A 14,795-nucleotide genomic window follows, 5' to 3' on the forward strand; every position below is an offset into this window, starting at 1 on the left:
AAGCAGAAAAAAAAAGTAAAAAAAGCTAATCATAAAAGACCACATATTATATTACTTAATTTATATGAAATTTCCAGAATAGGCCATTCTACAGAGACAAAGAAGATAGATTTGGTGGTGGCCATGGAAGGGAAGAGGAGGTGGTGAAGAACACAGGGAGGGCCGAGTCCAGTGGCTCACGCCTGTAATCCCAGCACTTTAGGAGGCTGAGGTAGAAGGATCACTTGAGCCAGGAGTTCAAGACCAGCCTAGGCAACATAGGGAGACCCCATCCCTACAAAAAATTTAAAATTTAGTCAGGTGTAGTGGTATGTGCCTGTGATCCCAGCCACTCGGGAGGCTGAGGCAGGAGGATCACTTGAGCCAGGAGGTCGAGGTTGCAGTGAGCTAAGGTCACGCCACTGCACTCTAGCTTGGGCAATAGAGGGAGACCCTATCTCGAAAGGAAAAGATATAAAACCGAAATATCCTGGCCAGGCGCAGTGGCTCACGCCTGTAATCCCAGCACTTTGGGAGTCCGAGGAGGGCAGATCACGAAGTCAGGAGATCGAGACCATCCCGGCTAACATGGTAAAACCCCGTCTCTACTAAAAATGTAAAAAATTAGCCAGGCGTTGTGGCAGGTGCCTGTAGTCGCAGCTACTCGGGAGGCTGAGGCAGGAGAATCGCTTGAATCCAGGAGGCAGAGGTTGCAGTGAACTGAGATGGTGCCACTGCACTCCAGCTTGGGTGACAGAGTGAGACTTAGTCTCCAAAAAAAAAGAAAGCAAAGCCAGGCACAGTGGCTCACGCCTGTAATCCCAGCACTTTGGGAGGCCGAGGCAGGTGCATCACAAGGTCAGGAGTTCTGGAACAGCCCCGTCAACATGGTGAAACTCCGCCTCTACTAAAAAAAAAATACAAAAATTAGCCGGGCATGGTGACTTGTGCCTGTAATCCCAGCTACTTGGGAGGCTGAGATAGGAGAATTGCTTGAACCCGGGAGGCAGAGGTTGCAGCGAGCGGAAATCGTGCCACTGCACTCCAGCCTGGGCAACAGAGCAAGACTGCATCTCAAAACAAAACAAAAGCAAAACACCCAAAGTGGCTGCATCACCATTTTATATTCCCAACGGTAGTGTCTAAGGGATCCAGTTTTTCCACATCTTTAATAATTCCTTCCTTCCTTCCTTCCTTCCTTCGTTCCTTCGTTCCTTCGTTCCTTCCTTCCTTCCTTCTTTCGTTGTTTCCCTCCCTCCTTTCTTCCTTTCCTTCTTTCTTCTTTTCTTTATTTCATTCTTTCTCTCTCTTTCTTTCTTTGTCTTTCTTTTTCTCTCTCTTTTTCTTTTTCTTTCTCTTTTTTTCTTTGAGACAGATCCTCCCTCTGTCGCCCAGGCTGGAGTGCAGTGACATGGCATCGACTCACTGCAACCTCCACCTCCCAGGTTGAAACAATTGTTCTCTGGAGCAGCTGGGACTACAGCTGTCCGCCACCACACCAGGCTAATTTTTGTATTTCTTGTAGAGATGGGGTTTTACCATGTTGGCCAGGCTGCTCTTGAACTCCTGACCTCTGGTGATCTGCCCACCTCAGCCTCCCAAAGTGCTGGGATTACAGGCATGAGCCACACCTGGCCCTCACTCTCTCTTTTTCTTTCTTTTCTCTCTCTCTCTCTTTCTTTTTTCAGAGACGGGGGTCTCACTATGTTTCCCAGGCTGGCCTCAAACACATGTGCCCAAGTGATTCTCCTGCCTCAGCCTCTCAAGTAGCTGGTATTACAGGTGCAGACCTCCACACCTGGCTGAATATCTGACCCTTTGATTTTAGTCAAAACGTGGGTGGGGACCAGGTGCAGGGGCTCACACCTGTGATTTCCAGCACTTTGGGTGGCCGAGGCAGATGGATTGCTTGGGGCCAGGAGTTTGAGACCAGCCTGTCCAACATAGTGAAACCCCGTCTCTACTAAAACTACAAAAATTAGTTGGGGGTGGTGGCTGGCATGTGTCTGTAATCCCAGCTTCTTGGGAGGCTTAGGCATGAGAATTGCTTGAACCCAGGAGGCAGAGGTTGCAGGGAGCCAAAATCGCAACATTGCACTCCTGCCTGGGCAACAGCGCAAGACTCTGTCTCAAAAAAAAAACAAAAAAAAGTGAGGGCCAGGAGCAGTGGCTCACACCTGTAATTCTATCAGTTTGGGAGCCCAAGATGGGCGGGATCACGTGAGGTCAGGAGTTGGAGACCAGCCTGATCAACATGGAGAAACCCCATCTCTACTAAAAATACAAAATTAGCCAGGCATGGTGGCATATGCCTGTAATCCCAGCTACTCGAGAGGCTGAGACAGGAGAATCACTTGTACCCAGGAGGCAGAAGTTGCAGCAAGCCGAGATCATGCCATTGCACTCCAGCCTGGGCAACAAGAGTGAAATTCCATCTTAAAAAAAAAAAATGGCCGGGCGCGGTGGCTCAAGCCTGTAATCCCAGCACTTTGGTAGGCCGAGACGGGTGGATCATGAGGTCAGGAGATCGAGACCATCCTGGCTAACATGGTGAAACCCCATCTCTACTAAAAAATACAAAAAAAAAAAAAACTAGCCGGGTGAGGTGGCGGGCGCCTGTAGTCCCAGCTACTCGGGAGGCTGAGGCAGGAGAATGGCGTGGACCCGGGAGGCGGAGCTTGCAGTGAGCTAAGATCCGGCCACTGCACTCCAGCCTGGGAGACAGAGCGAGACTCCGTCTCAAAAAAAAAAAAAAAAAAAAAAAAAAAAAAAAAAAATCTGATGTAATCAAATTTATCTATTTTTTGTTGTTGTTGTTACTCAGGCCTCCTAACTGGCAAACCTTTAAATATCTGTACATATCAACTATGGGCGAGAATGAGAAGCAATGGGAGCTATCTTTACTGCTAGCAAGAATATAACATTGTATCGCTACTTTGTTGTTATTATTGTTATTATTATTATTATTATAATTATTTTACTTTCCCAGTTCTCTTTATGTATCATTACTTTAGAAAGCCGGGCACGGGGGCTCACGCCTGTAATCCCAGCACTTTGGGAGGCCGAGGCGGGCGGATCACAAGGTCAGGAGATCGAGACCACAGTGAAACCCCGTCTCTACTAAAAATACAAAAAATTAGCCGGGCGCGGTTGTGGGCACCTGTAGTCCCAGCTACTCGGGAGGCAGAGATAGGAGAATGGCGTGAACCCGGGAGGCGGAGCTTGCAGTGAGCCGAGATCGCGCCACTGCACTCCAGCCTGGGCGACAGAGCGAGACTCCGTCTCAAAAAAAAAAAAAAAAAGAAAGCAGTTTGGGCTGGGACAGATGCCGTGGCTCACGCCTCTAATCCCAGCACTTGGGGAGGCAGGAGTTTGAGACCAGCCTGACCAACATGGCAAAACCCGGTATCTACTAAAAATACAAAATTAGCCAGGCGTGGTGGTACACGTTTGTAGTTCCAGCTACTCGGGAGGCTGAGGCAGGAGAATCGCTTGAACCCAGGAGGCAGAGGATGCAGTGAACCGAGATCGCACCATTGCACTCCAGCCTGGTTGACAGAGGAAACTCCGTCTCAAAAAAAAAAGAAAGCATTTTGGGCTGGACACAGTAGCTCATGACTATAATCCTAGCACTTTGCGAGGCCAAAGCAGGCAAATCACTTGAGCCTAGGAGTTTGAGACCAGCCCTGGGAGCCGAGTGGGATCCACGTCTCTACAAACTTTTTTTTTTTTTTTTTTTTTTTTTTTTTGAGACGGAGTCTTGCTCTGTCACCCAGGCTGGAGTGCAGTGGCCGGATCTCAGCTCACTGCAAGCTCTGCCTCCTGGGTTCACGCCATTCTCCTGCCTCAGCCTCCCAAGTAGCTGGGACTACAGGCGCCCGCCACCTCGCCCGGCTAGTTTTTTGTATTTTTTAGTAGAGACGGTGTTTCACCGTGTTAGCCAGGATGGTCTCGATCTCCTGACCTCGTGATCCGCCCGTCTCGACCTCCCAAAGTGCTGGGATTACAGGCTTGAGCCACCGCGCCCGGCCTCAAACTTTTTTTTTTAGTTAGCTGGGCATGGTGATGTGTGCCTGTAATGCCAGCTATTCAAGAGGCTGAGGGCAGGATCCCTTGAGTTATGATTGAGGTACTGCACTGCAGCCTGAGCAACAGAGCAAGATCCTGTCTCAAAAAAAAAAAAAAAAAAAAAAAAATTAATAGTAATAAAAAAAAATGAAAGCAGTTTGACTTTATCCAGGAAAATTGAATGTATGTATGGCTCAAATTCTTTACCTCCTCATCCCATCCCCAATTCCATGCTTTTTGCTAAGTGGTCTTTGCAGTTCCTTCTACTAAAGGAGAGGGATAAGCTTTACTAAAGGAGAGGGATAAGTTTAACTTTTTTTTTTTTTGAGACGGAGTCTTGCTCTGTCACCCAGGCTGGAGTGCAGTGGCACGACCTTGGCTCACTGCAAGCTCCGCTTCCTGGGTTCACGCCATTCTCCTGCCTCAGCCTCCCGAGTAGCTGGGACTACAGGTGCCCGCCACCACACCAGGCTAATTTTTTTGTATTTTTAGTAGAGAGAGGGTTTCACTGTGTTAGCCAAGATGGTCTCAATCTCCTGACCTTGTGATCTGCCCGCCTCCGCCTCCCATAGTGCTGGGATTACAGGTGTGAGTCACCGAGCCTGGTCCAGTTCTTTTGATTAAATTGCAGGACCATCATCCCGGATGACTAGAGGTCAGGTTTGATTTTCTTTTGTTTTTTTGAGAAGGAGTCTCGCTCTGCAGTGGCACTATCTCAGCTCACTGCAACCTCCACCTCCCAGGTTTAAGCAATTATCCTGCCTCAGCAGCCTCCCGAGTAGCTGGGATTACAGGCATCTGCCACCATGCCCGGCTAAATTTTCTTTGTATTTTTCGTAGAGATGGGGTTTCCCATGTTGACCAGGCTGGTCTTGAACTGCTGACCTCAGGTGATCCACCTGCGTTGGCCTCCCATAGTGCTGGGATTACAGGCGTGAGCCACCACACCTGGCCTGGTCAGGTTTCTTGAATTCCTAATAACCAGGGTGAATATGTCAGGTTTGTTTAAGGCCCTTCAATGCTGAGTGACTAGTAGGAGTCTCATCAGTACAGCAACTTCTGAGAGTGCTGTATTAAGGCCTCTGTTTTGGCCCCATCAGTGTCTGCTTTATTGGTCCAATTTCTTGGGGTTTTTTTGTTTTATTTTCTTTTGTTTTGTGTTTGTAGAGACAGGGTCTTGCTCTGTCACCCAGGCTGGAATGCATTGGTACAATCACAACTCACTATATCCTCAAACTGCTGGGCTCAAGTGATCCTCCCACCTCAGCCTACTGAGTAGCTGGGACTACAGGTGCTCACCACACATGGCTAAGTTTTTAATTCTTATTTTTGTAGAGATGAGGTCTCACTGGGTTGCCAGGCTGGTCTCAAACTCCTGGGCTCAAGTGATCTTCCTTCCTGCCTTGGCCCTGCAAAGTGCTGGGATTACAGGAGTGAGTCACCATAACCAGTCTATTCATCGCATTTCTTTTTTTTTTTTTTTTTTTTTTCTGAGAAGGAGTCTTGCTCTGTCACCCAGGCTGGATTGCAGTGGTGCAGTCTCGCCTTATTGCAACCTCTGCCTTGCGGACTCAAGTGATCCTCCTGCCTTGGCTCTGCAAAGTGCTGGGTTTATAGGAGTGAGTCACTGTGACCAGCCTGTTCATCCCGTTTCGTTTCTTCTTCTTTTTTTTTTTTTGAGAAGGAGTCTCACTCTGTCACCCAGACTGAAGTGCAGTGGAGCGATCTCGTCTCATTGCAACCTCTGCCTGCCGGGTTCAAGTGATTCTCCTGCCTCAGCCTGCTGAGGAGCTGGGATCACAGGCGTGCGCCACTGCACCCAGCTAAATTTTGTATTTTTATAAAGACATGGTTTCACCATATTGGCCAGGCTAGTCTTGAAATCCTGACCTCAGATAATCCACCTGCCTTGGCCTCCCAAAGTGCTGGGATTACATGCATGAGCCACTGTGCCCAGCCACTCATCCCATTTCTTAATAACAGTTTGAGAATTGATGTACTGATGGGATGAGTATTTCCACACTCTTCTCATTTTCTTCCCCTTTGTTTTACCCATGTTCATACAAATCGTTCCAACTTTCTTTGCTATTTTTTGTTTTTGCATAATTTTTTCCTTTTTTTTTTTTTTTTTGAGGCGGACTCTTGCTCTGTCACCAGGCTGGAGTGCAGTGACTCAGTCTCGGCTCACTGCAACCTCTGCCTCCCTGGTTCCAGTGATTCTCCTGCCTCAGCCTCCTGAGTATCTGGGACTACAGGCATGCACCACCACGCCCAGCTAATTTTTGTATTTTTAGTAGAGACAGGGTTTCACCATGTTGGCCAGGATGGTCTCAATCTCTTTACCTCGTGAGCCCTCCACCTCCGCTTCCCGAAGTGCTGTGATTACAGGTGTGAGGAACTGCACTAGGCCAATGTTTCCCTTTGGAAGCAATTCTGGCTACCAGCTGTAACTCAGGCTGGCTGGAATCCAAGTTTGGCCTAGTGACAAGATTTGTCCCAATGTGTTCCTTTGGTAGGGCCCTGAGGCTAGAGGCTAGAGTTCCACTGGGCCAAGATTCAGGCTTGGCTCACTGTCAGGATCCACCACCACAGTTTCTTTTCCCTTCAACTTTTACCTGTTGGTAGGGCGCTGTGGCTAGAGACTGTAGTTCAGTCCGGCCGAAATCCAAGGTTGGCCCAGCATTCTCCTGAATTTTTCGTTTTAGCTTTTACATACAACAATAACCAAGAAACTGTATATTTTGCTTGTTTCTTGTTACTCTGCATTTCCTTATGCATTCATTCAGTAACACAAGTTCCTGGAAATTTGATCCATCATTTCTTTTTCTTTCTTTCTTTCTTTCTTTTTTTTTTTGAGACAGAGTCTTGCTCTGTCACCCAGACTGGAGTGCAGTGGTGCAATCTTGGCTCACTGCAACCTCCACCTCCCAAGTTCAAGCAATTCTCGTGACTCGGCCTCCCAAGTAGCTGTGACTACCGGTGAGCACCACCACACCTGGTTACTTTTTGTATTTTTAGTAGACATAGAGTTTCACCATGTTGGCCAGGCTGGTCTCGAACTCCTGACCTCAGATGATCTGCCTGCCTTGGCCTCCCAAAGTGCTGGGATTATAGGCATGAGCCACTGTGCCCAGTGTGATCCATCATTTCTAATTTCCATTGGTAACTTTTCATTTCCAGTAACTGATTGCAGCACAGTTGTATTTCCATGCCATGAATGCCCCTGTGACCACCCAGGAATCAAAGTTTCATCAACTCGGCCAGGCATGGTGGCTCACACCTGTAATCCCAGGAGGCAATACACTATTCCGGGAGAGGACACACTAAAATCAATCAAAGTAGGCCGGGCGTGGTGGCTCACACCTGTAATCCCAGCAGGAGACTGAGGCATGCGTATCACTTGAGGTCAAGGGTTCAAGACAGACCAGCCTGCCCAACATGGTGGGCACGCCTGTAACCCCAGTACTTGGGAGGCTGAGGCAGGAGAATCACTTGAACCTGGGAAGCAGAGGTTGCAGTGAGCCAAGATCGTGCCACTTTACTCCAGCCTGGGCAACAGAGCAAGGATCTGTCTGAAATAAATAAATAAATACAATTTTTATTGTATTTTATTTTTATTATTATTATTTTTTTGAGACAGAATCTCACTCTGTCTCCCAGGCTGGAGTGCAGTGGCGTGATCTCAGCTCACTGCAACCTTCACCTCCCGGGTTCAAATGAGTTTCCTGCCTCAGCCTCCCAAGTAGCTGGGATTACAGGTGTGTGCCACCACGCCTGGCTAATTTTTGTATTTTTAGTAGAGACAGGGTTTCACCATGTTGGCCAGGCTGGTCTCCAACTCCTGACATCAAGTGATCCACCCGCCTTGGCCTCCCAAAGTGCTGGTATTACAGGCATGTGCCACCTTGCCTGGCCATTTTTATTTTTTTAATTTTTTCGAGACAGAGTCTCACTCTGTCACCCAGGCTGGAGTGCAGTGTCATTATCTCGGCTCACTGTAACCTCTGCCTCCCGGTTTCAAGTGATTCTCCTGCCTCAGCATCCCAAGTAGCTGGGATTATAGGCATGTGCCACCATGCCTGGCTAATTTTGTATTTTTAGTAGAGGTGGGGTTTCTCCATGTTGGTCAGGCTGGTCGTGAACTCCTGACCTCAGGTGATCTGCCCGCATCAGCCTCCCAAAGTGCTGGGATTACTGGCATGAGCCACTACGCCCGGCAGATATATATATCTATAGATATATATCTCTATATAGATATATATATATTTAGATAGATATATTTAGATATATATAGATATATTTAAATATATATAGATATATTTAGATATCTATAGATATATATATATTTAGATGGAATCTCCCTCTGTCGCCCCAGGCTGGGGTGCAGTGGTGCGATCTGGGCTCACTGCAACCTGTGCCTCCTGGGTTCAAGCAATTCTTCTGCCTCAGCCTCCCAAGTAGCTGGGATTACAGGTGCCTGCCACCACGTCCCACTAATCTTTTGTATTTTTAGTAGAGACGGGGTTTCACCATCTTGGCCAGGCTGGTCTTGAACTCCTGACCTCATGATCCACCTGCCTTGGCCCCCCAAAGTGCTGGGATTACAGGCGTGAGCCACCACACCCGGCCTGGTCAGGTTTCTTGAATTCCTAATAACCAGGGTGAATATGGCAGGTTTGTTTAAGGCCCTTCAATGCTGAGTGACTAGTAGGAGTCTCATCAGTACAGCAACTTCTGAGAGTGCTGTATTAAGGCCTCTGTTTTGGCCCCATCAGTGTCTGCTTTATTGGTCCAATTTCTTGGGGTTTTTTTGTTTTATTTTCTTTTGTTTTGTGTTTGTAGAGACAGGGTCTTGCTCTGTCACCCAGGCTGGAATGCATTGGTACAATCACAACTCACTATATCCTCAAACTGCTGGGCTCAAGTGATCCTCCCACCTCAGCCTACTGAGTAGCTGGGACTACAGGTGCTCACCACACATGGCTAAGTTTTTAATTCTTATTTTTGTAGAGATGAGGTCTCACTGGGTTGCCAGGCTGGTCTCAAACTCCTGGGCTCAAGTGATCTTCCTTCCTGCCTTGGCCCTGCAAAGTGCTGGGATTACAGGAGTGAGTCACCATAACCAGTCTATTCATCGCATTTCTTTTTTTTTTTTTTTTTTTTTCTGAGAAGGAGTCTTGCTCTGTCACCCAGGCTGGATTGCAGTGGTGCAGTCTCGCCTTATTGCAACCTCTGCCTTGCGGACTCAAGTGATCCTCCTGCCTTGGCTCTGCAAAGTGCTGGGTTTATAGGAGTGAGTCACTGTGACCAGCCTGTTCATCCCGTTTCGTTTCTTCTTCTTTTTTTTTTTTTGAGAAGGAGTCTCACTCTGTCACCCAGACTGAAGTGCAGTGGAGCGATCTCGCCTCATTGCAACCTCTGCCTGCCGGGTTCAAGTGATTCTCCTGCCTCAGCCTGCTGAGGAGCTGGGATCACAGGCGTGCGCCACTGCACCCAGCTAAATTTTGTATTTTTATAAAGACATGGTTTCACCATATTGGCCAGGCTAGTCTTGAAATCCTGACCTCAGATAATCCACCTGCCTTGGCCTCCCAAAGTGCTGGGATTACATGCATGAGCCACTGTGCCCAGCCACTCATCCCATTTCTTAATAACAGTTTGAGAATTGATGTACTGATGGGATGAGTATTTCCACACTCTTCTCATTTTCTTCCCCTTTGTTTTACCCATGTTCATACAAATCGTTCCAACTTTCTTTGCTATTTTTTGTTTTTGCATAATTTTTTCCTTTTTTTTTTTTTTTTTTGAGGCGGACTCTTGCTCTGTCACCAGGCTGGAGTGCAGTGACTCAGTCTCGGCTCACTGCAACCTCTGCCTCCCTGGTTCCAGTGATTCTCCTGCCTCAGCCTCCTGAGTATCTGGGACTACAGGCATGCACCACCACGCCCAGCTAATTTTTGTATTTTTAGTAGAGACAGGGTTTCACCATGTTGGCCAGGATGGTCTCAATCTCTTTACCTCGTGAGCCCTCCACCTCCGCTTCCCGAAGTGCTGTGATTACAGGTGTGAGGAACTGCACTAGGCCAATGTTTCCCTTTGGAAGCAATTCTGGCTACCAGCTGTAACTCAGGCTGGCTGGAATCCAAGTTTGGCCTAGTGACAAGATTTGTCCCAATGTGTTCCTTTGGTAGGGCCCTGAGGCTAGAGGCTAGAGTTCCACTGGGCCAAGATTCAGGCTTGGCTCACTGTCAGGATCCACCACCACAGTTTCTTTTCCCTTCAACTTTTACCTGTTGGTAGGGCGCTGTGGCTAGAGACTGTAGTTCAGTCCGGCCGAAATCCAAGGTTGGCCCAGCATTCTCCTGAATTTTTCGTTTTAGCTTTTACATACAACAATAACCAAGAAACTGTATATTTTGCTTGTTTCTTGTTACTCTGCATTTCCTTATGCATTCATTCAGTAACACAAGTTCCTGGAAATTTGATCCATCATTTCTTTTTCTTTCTTTCTTTCTTTCTTTTTTTTTTTGAGACAGAGTCTTGCTCTGTCACCCAGACTGGAGTGCAGTGGTGCAATCTTGGCTCACTGCAACCTCCACCTCCCAAGTTCAAGCAATTCTCGTGACTCGGCCTCCCAAGTAGCTGTGACTACCGGTGAGCACCACCACACCTGGTTACTTTTTGTATTTTTAGTAGACATAGAGTTTCACCATGTTGGCCAGGCTGGTCTCGAACTCCTGACCTCAGATGATCTGCCTGCCTTGGCCTCCCAAAGTGCTGGGATTATAGGCATGAGCCACTGTGCCCAGTGTGATCCATCATTTCTAATTTCCATTGGTAACTTTTCATTTCCAGTAACTGATTGCAGCACAGTTGTATTTCCATGCCATGAATGCCCCTGTGACCACCCAGGAATCAAAGTTTCATCAACTCGGCCAGGCATGGTGGCTCACACCTGTAATCCCAGGAGGCAATACACTATTCCGGGAGAGGACACACTAAAATCAATCAAAGTAGGCCGGGCGTGGTGGCTCACACCTGTAATCCCAGCAGGAGACTGAGGCATGCGTATCACTTGAGGTCAAGGGTTCAAGACAGACCAGCCTGCCCAACATGGTGGGCACGCCTGTAACCCCAGTACTTGGGAGGCTGAGGCAGGAGAATCACTTGAACCTGGGAAGCAGAGGTTGCAGTGAGCCAAGATCGTGCCACTTTACTCCAGCCTGGGCAACAGAGCAAGGATCTGTCTGAAATAAATAAATAAATACAATTTTTATTGTATTTTATTTTTATTATTATTATTTTTTTGAGACAGAATCTCACTCTGTCTCCCAGGCTGGAGTGCAGTGGCGTGATCTCAGCTCACTGCAACCTTCACCTCCCGGGTTCAAATGAGTTTCCTGCCTCAGCCTCCCAAGTAGCTGGGATTACAGGTGTGTGCCACCACGCCTGGCTAATTTTTGTATTTTTAGTAGAGACAGGGTTTCACCATGTTGGCCAGGCTGGTCTCCAACTCCTGACATCAAGTGATCCACCCGCCTTGGCCTCCCAAAGTGCTGGTATTACAGGCATGTGCCACCTTGCCTGGCCATTTTTATTTTTTTAATTTTTTCGAGACAGAGTCTCACTCTGTCACCCAGGCTGGAGTGCAGTGTCATTATCTCGGCTCACTGTAACCTCTGCCTCCCGGTTTCAAGTGATTCTCCTGCCTCAGCATCCCAAGTAGCTGGGATTATAGGCATGTGCCACCATGCCTGGCTAATTTTGTATTTTTAGTAGAGGTGGGGTTTCTCCATGTTGGTCAGGCTGGTCGTGAACTCCTGACCTCAGGTGATCTGCCCGCATCAGCCTCCCAAAGTGCTGGGATTACTGGCATGAGCCACTACGCCCGGCAGATATATATATCTATAGATATATATCTCTATATAGATATATATATATTTAGATAGATATATTTAGATATATATAGATATATTTAAATATATATAGATATATTTAGATATCTATAGATATATATATATTTAGATGGAATCTCCCTCTGTCGCCCCAGGCTGGGGTGCAGTGGTGCGATCTGGGCTCACTGCAACCTGTGCCTCCTGGGTTCAAGCAATTCTTCTGCCTCAGCCTCCCAAGTAGCTGGGATTACAGGTGCCTGCCACCACGTCCCACTAATCTTTTGTATTTTTAGTAGAGACGGGGTTTCACCATCTTGGCCAGGCTGGTCTTGAACTCCTGACCTCATGATCCACCTGCCTTGGCCCCCCAAAGTGCTGGGATTACTGGCGTGAGCCACCACGCCCGGCCAATATGTTTTTAAAAATTAAAAGATGCCATTCTTTATGTTCCTGCGCACTTCATGGCTAAATGAGAACTAATCACTAACTACTGTTTGCCAAGTGATTAAAAGATAAAAAATGTAAGCTCTATGTTGTTGTTATGGTCCAAAAACTTAATGCCTAAGAAGGTGAAAGATCAGTAAATAAACATTAAAGCAAAATTCACTATACCTAAGACACCTCAAGAAGAGGCTTGAAAAATTGCCAGTAAGAACCTGGAGATGTGCCAACTGAATTTAAGGCTTTTCAACTTATCCTTTTTGGGTCACCAAATATATAAACAAATATAATAATAGGAGATTAAGTAAAAAGGAAATTATAAGTTCACGTATCAGGCTCTCCTTTTTACATCTCTTCCTTTCCCCTAGAAAATTTTGCTTTCTTTGTTCTTTTCCCAAAAGGAGGTATGTGTTACTTCCAACATTATATTGTAGTAACTTTACCATATTTTAGTTTTTAAAATTCATTTTCTTGATTTTTCAGATTCCATTTCCATTTCAGTTTGTACCTGAAGGAGAGAAGCATGGATTGAATTTGCCTGGGTTTTCTGAATTTCATAATATAAATTCAAAGCTCAGAAGCGGTAGGAATGCAGGCTTTGATTAGTGAATTTCAAGCACCCATTTCTCAGGGTGAAGGACAAGGTTAATTCTACTCTAAATAATCCTACCATTCAGAAAACCTGGTGTGTCTACAGGAAAAATAAAAACAGGCTGTGACTACAAACCTGAAAGTAAAGGCAAGCAACTGCCAGACAGAGGCAGGAAAATGGGGGAGGACCCTTGGTAAATATCGCATGCCTCCTGGGGCCCCCATGGGCTTTGACTCAAGGGGGAGATGAAGGGTATTTGTTAAAGAAAGAAGTCACTGGGACAGACAAAAGCTTCTGGTACAGGAAGTTAGTTTGACTAAGGATACTGAAATGTAGGGAATTTGAATGTAGGAATTCCTGGGTGTGAGGTTGAAGTGAAACTTGATTGAAAAGAAGCTGGGGGTAGTGAGTCTCTCTTTAAGTATTCCTGGCTTCTGGATAGTTGGTGTAAACTCTGTGGTCCTCGAATAAAATGTCCTTGAGAATTTTAAAAGGTTAAGCACCTGGAAAATTACTTCAATGCAATGGTAGCACTATCTCCGATGATGCTACCAAGCAAGCTATTAAGAAACAGAAAAGCTCACCGATCAAAACTGAGATGCTAGAAGCATATTAAATCAATTAAATACATGGCATAAAACACAGTCAATGATACACTGGTGTAGTCACAAGAGCTAAGGACAAGAACCAAGGGTGAGAATTTGAGATTCATTTAGGGCCAGGGATCTGCAGAACAGATGTACCTAGAACATGGGTGTGAATGTGCTCTTATCAGAGAGACAAAGGGGTAGGTATTCCTGGCCCTGAAATAGTTCTCCTTGGCTCATTAAGCAGCTTTTTGGTTTTGTTGTTGTTGTTTTTGAGATGGAGTCACACTCTGTCGCCCAGGCTGGAATGCAGTGGTGCGATCTCGGTCCACTGCAACCTCCTCCTTCTGGGTTCAAGCCATTCTTCTGCTTCAGCCTCCCGAGTAGCTCGGACTACAGGCGCACGCCACCACACCTGGCTAATTTTTGTGTTTTTAGTAGAGACGGGGTTTCACCATATTGGCCAGGCTGGTCTTGAACTCCTGACCTTGTGATTGTCAGGCCTCTGAGCCCAAGCCATCCCCTGTGACTTGCACATATATGCCCAGATGGCCTGAAGTAACTGAAGAATCACAAAAGAAGTGCAAATGCCCTGCCTCGCCTTAACTGATGACATTCCACCACAAAAGAAGTGAAAATGGCCGGTCCTTGTCTTAAGCGATGATATTATCTTGTGAAATTCCTTTTCCTGGCTCATCCTGGCTCAAAAGGCTCCCCCACTGAGCACCTTGTAACCCCTACTCCTGCCCGCCAGAGAACAACCCCCCTTTGACTGTAATTTTCCTTTACCTACCCAAATCCTATAAAATGGCCCCACCCTTACCTCCCTTCGCTGATTCTCTTTTTGGACTCAGCCCGCCTGCACCTAGGTGAAATAAACAGCCATGTTGCTCACACAAAGCCTGTTTGGTGGTCTCTTCACACAGACGCGCATGACAGTGATCTGTCTGCCTCAGTCTCCCAAACTGCTAGCATTACAGACTTGAGCCACCAGGCCTGGCCTCACTGAGCAGCTTTGAAATTTATTTGCATTTTTTGGGCAGCATACAGGCTGGAGTGGGTGTCTTCAATGGTGGCTAGTTCAAGAGTTCCCCTGTTGCATGCCCTCTGGTAACCATAGGATATTTTGCGTTAGGCTAAATAACAGTATTAGGTTCCTCTTGCTTCTTCCACCATTTTGTGTTCTGTGTACATGTGCTCTGCTTAGCTAAATCTAGTCTGTCTTACCATTTA

This window comes from Macaca mulatta, chromosome 11 (genome assembly GCF_049350105.2).
Source record: "Macaca mulatta isolate MMU2019108-1 chromosome 11, T2T-MMU8v2.0, whole genome shotgun sequence".
Lineage (NCBI taxonomy): Eukaryota > Metazoa > Chordata > Mammalia > Primates > Cercopithecidae > Macaca > Macaca mulatta.